Below are 11545 nucleotides of genomic sequence, written 5' to 3' on the forward strand. Positions count from 1 at the left end.
AAACCCTAAGTCTCACTCATCTATTTCTTAATCCAATAATAGGAATGGGGTGAGGGAAAAAAAAAAGCAGAGAAGGAAAAAAGAGAGAGTAGATAATCCAAATCCTTTTTAATATATAAATATAAATATGATTAATACAATATTTAGTTCCTCAATTTTGCACGAATTTTGATTTTAGTTTCTGAAATTTTAAACTATAAGTTTTGATTCTCAAAAGCTAAAATGATCCAAATCTTCATTAAATTATGAAAGAAACATGATGAATCAAAACTTATGATTTAAAACTTAAGAAATCAAAATCACAATAAAAATAAATTTAAGGGCCAAAAATTATATTAAACCTAAATAATACAATACTACCTCCAATCCTAATTATAACACTTCGTTTATAAATTACAAACAAGATCGTGTAATTAAGACAAGAGGTAGTATAATTCATAAATGTATTAGTTCAAAAACAACAAGCGCGTAGGAAAGGAAAGCAATGAAAGAAGAGAATAAGAAAGGCAGTGCCGCCTCTGTATCTAAAACCTCCTTCTCGCCTCATCGGTCGGGAACCAGACATTGGTGAGTATTAGCTGCAAGAGCAAGAGTGATCTGGAGACCTTGTTGACGATATAACTTCAATTTTATGAGAATAATTGAAATTTTGACTGTTTCAATGGGGGACAAAACAAAAGATTAATATGTAAAGAATACTGTCTCCCAAACTAGTTGAAGATTTAATTTGATTTTAAATATAATATGCAAATATAGTTTATCTCTCATATTTATTCTTTTTTTTTTTCAAAATAGTTCCTATGATCATGTTAAAGGATCTGCATTCTAATACACATGATTAATAAGAATATTTTTAAAAAATATGTATTTATTATAAATAACTAATTTAATTAATTTTTTAAATATTTACAAATTAATTATTTCACTCTTATAATAACATGAGCTAGTATGAGATATTGAGTACTTTTATTTTTCCCCTCCCATTTGGTGACAATGAGCCTATTTGAAATAGATTATAAATAGTTTTTCAATCATGATTTACAAAATATAAAGTAAGTATATGAGAGAGATTTTACCTCAGCTTACGTATAAATATTTTTAAATGTTTTTACAAACAAGTCCAATAAGGTAGGATAGGACGACTTTTTACTAACAAAATCCTTGAAATTGATGCAAAAAGTTTTCCCAGAGAAAATTCAAAGGAAAAATCAAAAACCTAAAGATTGTATAATTCCCAATATAGTATTTGAAGGAATCAATTTCAAATTGGGACTTTGAGATTCAAATAATAGCACAAATATATCCTCACTTTGAGAAAGAAAAAGTAAGACCCCTAAGAACCCTGCTCAAAATTAGGTTGGCAACATTTGATACCTAAACCACCGAAGCGGAATCTCTCCATTGAACCCTCGCTCCACTGTGCCTCCATTGAGTAAAAACGGCATCATTTGTTTACATTAAAAAAATATTGACCCTTTCAATTCAGTTCAACCCTTTTACAATCTCTTAGTTATGCAAATCTCGAGCCTTTGTTTCCATGAGAGAGGAGGATGATTTTTGATGTAGAGACTTTGTATTCAAAGACCAAGGTAATCTTGATATTCTTATTGTAATATCCAATCATGAGAGAAGCCAAGTACAGAGCATTTGAATCTCTATTTGAAACTCAATGTTTCCTTGTCCGGATTGTGGATTTCCTCTTTTTACAGTAACTTTTGTTCTTTTGTTGATGATGCCTAGGTGCACATTGCTGAAACCAACCAACTTTGTTAATGGCTTTAGAGTCCCATTTCTTGGTTGCTTCTTGCAGCTTTGTGAAGGAGAAGCATATGCTCTGCTCAACCCTATTGTAGAAGTGCTGAACTGGATTTGGAAAAGGGTAAAAGCAAAAGAAGCCCAATATTTTTAATGTGATCAAACGAACCGCTTTTACTAGATGGAGGCATAGTGGAGAAGGGGTTCAATAGAGGGATTCCGCTCCGAAATTAAATAGGGCAAAACTCATGTCGAGATATTTATCCATTAAAGCAAGTTAGGATCCTATTTAGGTTCCCAAAGCGCATCCACCGATTTAATATTTTTAATTAAAAAAATTATTTTTTAAAAAAGTAATAGTTAAAACTCTACACCTATTAGATAATTACTTTAAAAAAATAAAAATAAAAATGAAATTAAATCTGCACCGTCTAGATCAGAATTAAATGGTCTAGAGGGGATAAGCTTTTATTATTATTATTTGAACAAATTCCTGTTATATTTTGCTATTATTTATATGCACTTGTGAGTTCACTTAGGGTCTATTTAGAATGGCTTATAAATAGTTTTTCAATCAAGATTTACGAAATACGAACAAGTATGTAAGATAAGTTGTATTTTGACTTACATAACATATGTTTATAAGTGATTTCAATTGTGATTTCAAATAAGATTTAAATTTAAATCTTCATATGAATTCTTGTTATCTTGTTATTATCAGTTCTATGAGCTTGATATATAAGCAACTTAATCAAAGTTTTGTCCTCTAAAATCATATCAGCTCTTTGTCTTTTATTAAAATTGATTCAGCAACGTGTTGAATGGGGACCAGTTAGTGTTTGATCATCAAATTGTTAAGTGGATTGCGAACTACTCATGAAGGAAATCATGTGTATTTAGACTTTTACACAAGTTTTTCACTTTATTGGTCCATTAGCATATTAACAAATGGGACCCAACAGTCCTATATTTACACATGTCTTAGTTAATATTTGCAATATATCTTTGACTCAGTATTATTTTGAACCTTATTATCCTTAAATTAATCATTTGGTGGGATCTAAAATGTCATGCCTATACCAACGCTTGCATTTCTATCTGTCATTTTCCACTTCAAATGTTGTTGAAAATATATCTGAACAAAGGGATGCCCCAAGGGCTACATAAAAGAACTCTGCTTTGAAGTGAAAAACATGTTCTTAACAATGGCTCAACCTCTGCATAAAATCTCTATCATCCTTATAGTTCATCTTTCTTGCTTTCTTATTATGTTTTCTTGTCATTTCACTTTAGGACTTACTAAATCTAAATCTTTGATCAAATGGAAGCTAAGTCTCCCATACCCACCAATTTTGGATTCATGGGTCCTTCCACCTTACAACAACTCCAAAGCAGTTCAGACCCCATGTTCATGGCGTGGAATAACTTGTGACAATTCAACAGGAAGTGTGATTGGAATAAACTTGGCTAACATACAGCTTGAAGGTACCCTTCAAAACTTGAACTTGTCTGCATTTCTGAATCTTCTTTGTCTTGATCTCAACTCAAACAACCTCATTAGGAGCATACTAGAAGACATTAGGGTCCTCACTAAACTACAATTCCTTGATCTTAATACTAATCTCCTCAATGGCACTTTACCTCTTTCTCTTGCCAATTTGACTCAGGTTTATGAACTTGATGTTTCTCGAAACCCCATAGCTGGGACATTAGACCTATGTCTTTTCCAAGATGGTTCTGGTCAACCCAAGATTGGATTGATTAAGATTAGAAATCTTCTATTTCAAGACACCAATCTTGGTAGTAAAATTCCAAAAGAAATAGGAACATAAGAAATTTAACCATGTTGGCTCTAGACGGGAATAGCTTCTTTGGGCCTATTCCTCCATCTCTTGGAAACTATACACATTTAAGGGGGTGTTTGGCTTTTTTGCCAAACCATGGTTTGGCAAAAAATTTGCCAAACACCCCTTTTTTTTTTTTTTAAAACCAAGGTTTGTGGCAAAACCTTGGTTTTGGCCAACAAAACCTTGGTTTGGGATAAGCTTGCGGGGGTAGCTTCTGAGGGGGAATTATTGGCTCTAACGGTACATTAGCTCACGATTGCAGAGGTCCGTTCAGCTCACATTAGCTCACGGTTTGGCCATTCAACCCGGAACGCCTCTTCTCTCCCATTCATCGCTGTCGCCAGAAGGGGCCATAGTGAACGAAGGCCATGTCGGCGCGGTCGTAGGTGAGGTAGCTGATGGCTATGGTGGCGGGGTCGGTTGGAGAAGATGTTGTCGTGGACCTGAAGAACTTGGTGAGCGGCGTTGGGGTCAGAGATGGCGACCATGCAGAGGAAGCCTATTTTGAGGTGGAAAACACCGCTGATTGGGAGGTGAGCTTGGCTAGGCATCTGCGGGTGAGCTGGTCCATCATCAGCATGTTGCCGATGATGGGGAGGCCTTTTGGCCCAGGCGGGAAGGGCGAGCACCAGCGAGATCGAGTGAGGAGGCCAAGGAGTAAGAGGAGCGGGATGATGAACAAGAGCGCCAAGGGCAGGGGCTGGTGCAGAGAATCCATTCGTACGGGTTTTGAGGTGCTGCAACTAGGAGTGTTGCTGAGGCGAGGGAATATATTATGTGCCTTTATATAAACCCCAACGCAGCTATAAAGGAGTTCCGGTAAAAAACAAAAAAACGCAGCTATGTAGGAGTATTTCATTTTTCTTTTTGAAATTATTAATTGATTGATTCGCTGATGGATCCTTGTAGATAATGGAATACAATTTTATTAAAGCATGTGATCGTATAATTAAGGTGAATATAATACTATATGTTAGTTAATATAATTAACCGACGAATTGTGATATGAACATGATATATGCAATGATATATAAATTAAAATGAAAAGGGATTTCATCTTTAAAATCTTTAAGAAATAATAATATTTTCTTTGGCAAAATAAATCATTTTCCTAAAAACATATTTATTTATAGGATTAATATATATACACACTAATTTTTTATTATTTATATTATTTATACCTTATTTATTATGTTGCCAAAATATATATTATAATAAATTATTACTTAAAATAAACATATATTATGAAATATATCTTATATGTAATTATCATTTAAACTTATGTCATTTTTAGTAAATTTCACATACCAAAAAGCACTTCTGACATTAATTATCCAAACACTCTCACTTTATCAGAATCACTTTTTTAGAAAATCTATTCTTTCAAAATCTATTCTCTCCAGAATCTATTTTTCATAAGCTATTCTGCAAACCATGGTTTTGCCTCATCCAAACACTCCCTAAGTGTTCTTAGGATGCCTAAAAACCAACTCTCAGGCAGGAGTCCCCTAAGTTTTGGTAGCTTGACTAATCTATCTTATGTGCGCTTCCACATAAATAATTTATATGGTTCTGTTCCTTAAGAATTCAGAAATCTCGCTTCTTTAACTATCCTTCATCTTGTTGAAAATAATTTCATTAGAGAGTTACCACCACAAGTGTGCAAAGGGGGAAAGTTTGCTAATTTCAGTGTTGCCTACAATTGTTTCACTGGTCCAATTCCTATGAGCCTAAAAAATTGCTCATCCTTGTATAAAGTTCGACTTCAGCTTAACTAATTAACAAGTTATGCAGATCAAGATTTTGGAGTGTAACCTAATCTTACTTATATTGACATCAGCTACAATAGGATACAAGGTAAGCTTTCTGCAAATTCAGGTTCTTGCAAGAGCTTGCAATCTCTTCTTATGGCAGGAAACTCAATCAATGGCACTGTACTAGATGATATTTTTCAATTGGACCAACTAGATGAGCTTGATCTATCTTCCAACTAAATAGTTGGAGGGATGAATTTTTTTGGGATGTCTGTTCTATCCTTAAGTAGCAACAAACTTTCAAGTTCTATACCAACTAGCACTAGGAAATTGTCAAATTTGCAAACTTGTCATCAAACATGCTAAAAGGACAAGTACCTTCCCAGATAGATGATTGCACACACTTGCTGTGTTTCAACTTGAGCAATAATGACTTCATTGGCAAAATACCTTACCAAATTGGAAATCTTGAATTCTCACGAGACTTTTTGGACTTGAGTTGTAACTCACTTTCGGGTGAAATCATCGTGGATCTAAGCAAACTCACAATCTTGATAAGCTTGAACATGTCTCACAATAATCTACCAGGTCCTATACCTAATTCCCCTAACAGCAATGCAAAGCTTATCAGTCCTTAATCTCTCTTACAATAATATGGATGGTCCTATACATGATAGTGGAATTTTTAATTCTTCTAATCTAGTGGATTTGAGAGACAACAAAAACTTATGCAGGACGATCCAAGGTTTGCAACCATGCAATGTCACAATTATAAAACCACTTGGAGGTAGTAATAAAAGGAAAGTTATGATAGTTGTTACTACTTGTATATCGAGTGCACTGATAATTCTTTTGTTTGTGCTATTTATTATTTATGTCATTCTTGGTAAGAGAAACTCAAGTGCTTTAGAACATAAAGCTAGAGCCAATAGGGAAAATCCATTCTCAATATGGCACTTTGATGGCAAAATCATTTATGATGACATAATTGAAGTAACTAAGAACTTTCATGAGAAATACCGCATAGGTACAGAGGGTTCATATTTGATGGTCAAAGAGGGTTCATATTATCAAAGGGGCAGCAGAGGCTTTATTATACATGCATCATAATTGTAATCCAGCAATTGTTCATGGAAACATATCAAGTAACAATGTTTTATTGTCTTCAAATTTTGAAGCCTATGTCCTAAATTTTGGCACAGTAAGGTTCTTGAAGACTGATTCATCAATTTGGACAATATTTGTTGGCACATGTGGGTATGCTGCTCCCGGCGAGTCAATATGACTAGAACAAGTTTAAAGTATACATTTAGTTCTTCAAATTTATTTCAAGTTTTAGTTTACTTTCTTAAGCTTAAAGAGTGCATTTTAATTTAGTCATTTACACTTAACCCCATTATTTTCATTTAATGGAAAATGTTGACTTTACTTATTTTTTTCTTCCCAATAGTATTGGGTTTTACTATGTCAATCATGTCATAAAATTGATTCCTTTACACAACACACAGTTGCATTTGTAAATAAATTGGCAAACAAAAAGCATCTTACACAAAAAGAGTAATAATATCCCCTACACATCTAATGATCACAGTCATAATATCATCATCAACTGCGCCCTTCTTCTTACTCTTCTTAGCATCAAAATTTGGCTTTATTAAGTCCAGCACATAGAAATTCATTGTCTTAGGCTCAAGCACAAGACAAAACCAATGAGTGCCAACAACTGTAGGTCCAAATATCAAGTCACAGTCTCCTATGTTGTAACCGACATATTCAGGTGAAAATTGCTTCTATCATTTTGTAGCATCCCACTGATATGGGTTCATAGCCATTATTGCTTAGAACATTAATCTATTAGTCATTTACCAGTAATAGTTTTGTAAATATCCTAGCAACATAAAGTCAGCATAAAAAATATGTCACTTCACTTCTTCTTCGCTTTTTATATCAGCCATTAAAGTCTTGCATGCAACTGACATGAGCTATATGTAAATAAATTTTAGTTTTTCCCAAGCTAAAACACAACATCAAATGTAAAAGTCATACTACTTAGCCTAAGAGCACAATACTAACTTACTCAGTTACCTATTTTTTCAATTCCACCAAATGTCCTTAGCTGATCTTGAGTGATATCCTCATCGGATATTTTAACTAAAGGCCTAAAAACGTACTCTCGATATCATTATGTGTGTAGTTAATTAGTAAACAAACTATAAGTAATATCGTTAAGAGTATAACAAACAATAACTTACTTGTCACCCTTCTTACTTAAACACATGCAGGAAATCATGTTAAAAACTTGTGCTTAAGTTCCATAGTCCTCTTTTTCCTCTTAAAAGGTGTTGTTAAAATCCATGGAGAATTTATAGCTAACTTCATCTCCCTCTATGATCTCTTAGGTTGTGCAGCCTTGTCCATGGGGGAAATTTGAGGAGAATCCATATCTCTTACTTGTATTCCTTCTTCCTCAACATCAATCATGTCGTCCGAGTCATCTCCATGATCATATACGTGACTTGAGTCATCTCCATCATCATCATCTCCCTCATTATCATCATCACTATCATCAACTGCATCACCATCTCGCCTAACATTATTTACTTATTCATCTTCTTCCTTATATTCATCTCCAACTTCAATAGGGCCCTTATCTCCCAAACTACGGTTTTCCTCCATCGTTATCTACACCTTATGTAGCTCCTCCTCTACTGTCACACCCCAACTTTGGAGGTGACCGGCACAGAATATGAGAGACCTCACACTCTTAAGCCTAAATATGGATTGTTTAACTAATATATATATTTTTAGGATAAACATAAATAAAGGCATCCATTCAACAAAACATTCATATACTTAAGCATGTTGTGATACAAAATATAAAACTATTTGTAGAAATTTTCAACAGAGCCTCCACTGTAATCTAGACTTCCTGAAAATTCTACAATAGACTGCCAATTCAAACAATACTTGGGGCTCAGTTCCCCAGCACCAATATATATAACTACAATCCAAAATAACCCAAAAGATGAGGACCTAGACATAGATTACGTGGAGCATCAAATTCTAAAAGTAAAGACATAAATGTACTTTTGAGTTTACATTAGCTAACAGTTACTCAAAATAAAATCTCAAGTTCTGGATCTTTAATGAGGCTCCTTACTGCTCAGTTGGGAGTACAGGGTCAGTGGTACTGTCTGAAGTCAATAAAAGAATCTACCGGTGAATAACATCCCATAGATAATATTTAAAAAGGTAATAACAAATGAATGCGATAAGACTAAATTTTTACTTGGAATGACTATGTGGTAAAGAATTAAAGTTTCTACAGTACACAATCTTAAATTGAAAGATAAATGTATACTCAGGCTCATTAAACAATTAAATCCAAATTTGTAATAAGACAGCTTGTTACACAAAAATATTATAAAATAACATTTCTTAAACACTAATACTTTTATAGGACTTCAACAGAACAGAATAGCAAGCGCAGCTTGAAGCCACGAATACAAGCGTGGACACATAGTCCACGAGGGTAAGTAACCAATCGAGCGCGGCCAATGCCACGAAACAAGCGCGGGAACGATGCCTACGAATATCCAGCGAGCTCGAAATTACCATGGCGCGCCAAGGACTAACAGTACTGCTGTTAGTGACCAGCGTTCTGTATCCAGACCTCTAAAAAAAAGTGTACAAGCATGCATGGGATCGAGTTTATTACTAACAACCAGAGGGATATATATTTATATATTTTATTTCCACGAATGGAATCCTTTAGGGAATATTTTACAACAGATGATCCCAGCATGAAGATTTTCAAATAATATTTTCAAAACTCCTTTCCAAATTCCAAGTATAAATATTTATTAGAAACAAAAATGAATATTAACGAATTGTAAGCAGAACTTTTAATCAACATATAACAAGATAAATATTCCTTCAAGTAATAAAACATTAAAACATTAAATAAGTGAGATTGGAAAAAAAAATAATAAGATTTAAGTTAAATCACCTTGACAGACCATTTAAAGAAGCTAAATGTTTTTTTTTAAAATAAGAATTTATGACCATGGGACGCTATTCACTCACCTGTTATGCTCCCAAAATATAACTCATTCCAATTAGCACATCCTTGAGTTATGGTCACTCCTCAATCCCCTAGTGTCCTGAAACAAAACATTATTAATACCCCATTTATAACTTATATACATCTAAATCATTTATCAACAATCTCTTACAGCTCTAACAAGCCCATCCATGTCAAAAATACTCAAAGATTAGCATAATAGTTGGCAAGCATAACATATAAATTATAATTCACTTGCTTCCCAATAACAACGTAAAACTCCAACCTTCAAGTTTTCTACCCACAAGAACAATCAACTCTTATTTCCTTCATGTATCTCCTGAAAGCCAAAGTTTAATCATAATTAATCCAAAATAATATCTATCTTGCTCTTTTCCATCAAAATGTTATATAAACACCAATCAAGAAATTCTTTTGCTCATGTAGACATTTTTTTTTCAAACACCCCACGGGCACTCAATACTGTTTTGTGAACAAGCATCCGCACCAAAAACTTTTTCAGGTTTCCTTCTTAACTAAATTCATCTCATAGACCAAAATAAACAGCACCCAATAATTTCAAGCTTCAAATAATAGTTGCAAGCAATCACCATGCATCACCCGTAAAAAAAAAAATATAAAATCCTTCCTCCTCAATATGCTTCGTTTACGACAACCTCCATAATCCTTGAAATCTCAAAACTTCCAGCAACCAAACCAATTAATACCCAAGCCAAAAATCACAAGATCCAAGAAGATAACATCCTACCTGTGACCACCCACACCCAAAATTCTGCAGAAACGAATATGGAAAAGAAAATTCGCATAGCCACCCAAAATCAACCAAAATCAGCCCCAAACGCACAACAAGAAGAGTAAAACTCACCTAAACTTACACCATACTCCTACATTGCAAGACAGACCAAAAAAGGGAGAAAGTGACTCCAAATGAAAGAGAAACACCCCAAACTCTAGCAATGTTCTGCAGCGAAAACAGAGGAGAAATAATCTGCAAGAATGCACGCCAGAGACTGCAAAGTGAACGGTGGAGGACAGAGGGAGATGCGACCGTTGAAGAAGAAAAAGAAGGGTTAGGGATTCAGCTTTGAAAAACTTGTTCTACTCCTCCATTCTCTCGCTAAAATAAAGAGCATCGGGAGAGAAAGAAAAAAAAATCTGATACTTTTTTTGTTTATTTATTTTATTTTTACTCTAAGGGTATTTAAGTAATTCAATAGTGCTGAAACAAAAATTAAATTACTCCAAAGACATGGCCCTAGTTCGAACCCAGAACCTCCAATGCCTTCAGCCACTTCCAGAGCCATTAAACCACATGATTTACTTGGTTGCAGCTACAACAGCAATAAAAAGAAACTATTAGCCAATAATTTAGTATAATAAATTGCAAGATTGTTACATCTACTGCACCAATAAGCCTCTTGTAGCTTAAATCAGTTATAGCTATCAACTTTTAATGTAAGTTCTACAACTCTTACATCACATTATTAAACAAGGTCAAACAATTTTTCTTGTTAATGCACATAGAAATTACCAAGGAAAGCACATACCGGGTGTAAGTCAACCACATTTCTACTTGTTCTCTCATTATTCTCAACCCTAACTTTAGAGGCCTTCCCCTCATACAAGAGGCCTTTGTAGCTCTACCTTTCTTTCATTGCCATCTCCTTTATCCTCTTATCAGTCCATAATTGAATAGCATTCATTGACCATGTCTAATAGATTTAGACAATGGGACAAAATATAACTACAACACCAAGTGATTAACTTTATTATCACTTCATTCAAAAAAAACAATAAAAACGAAGGCAATAAACACATACTAATAAGAGGTAGATGCATCCTGCGATGTGGCAACTTCCTTCATCATTGTCTTCCTTTACCTTTCTATACACTTTGACAAAATCTTCCATCTCTTTTCACAAGTTGTTCATAATGCATGTGACCTAATTGTCTAGCTTGTCACTCACTATTATTTGTGAAGTAGGAGTTAGAAAACTCCCAAGTGTGTTCAACATAAACAAGAACTCAAAGTTGTCTTTATTATTCCCAGATTTAATGTCTTTGAGTATCTTGGTAAAAGAAACTTTACCATATTCATTCTTCAA

General features: G+C 34.1%; 1 long non-coding RNA gene across 1 annotated transcript; it reads right to left on the reverse strand.

Annotated features, from left to right (window-relative positions):
- Positions 1 to 8523: 8523 nt before the first annotated feature.
- On the reverse strand, positions 8524 to 10341 carry LOC114729421 (uncharacterized). Its single transcript, XR_003738745.1, has 4 exons — positions 10306 to 10341; positions 9706 to 9759; positions 9443 to 9511; positions 8524 to 8550 (listed from the first exon to the last, which is right to left on the reverse strand). It is a non-coding gene; the product is annotated as an uncharacterized LOC114729421 (long non-coding RNA).
- Positions 10342 to 11545: the final 1204 nt, after the last annotated feature.

The sequence above is a fragment of the Neltuma alba genome, unplaced genomic scaffold (genome assembly GCF_004799145.2).
Source record: "Neltuma alba isolate B1F8T4 unplaced genomic scaffold, ASM479914v2 tig00012634_pilon, whole genome shotgun sequence".
Classification (NCBI taxonomy): domain Eukaryota; kingdom Viridiplantae; phylum Streptophyta; class Magnoliopsida; order Fabales; family Fabaceae; genus Neltuma; species Neltuma alba.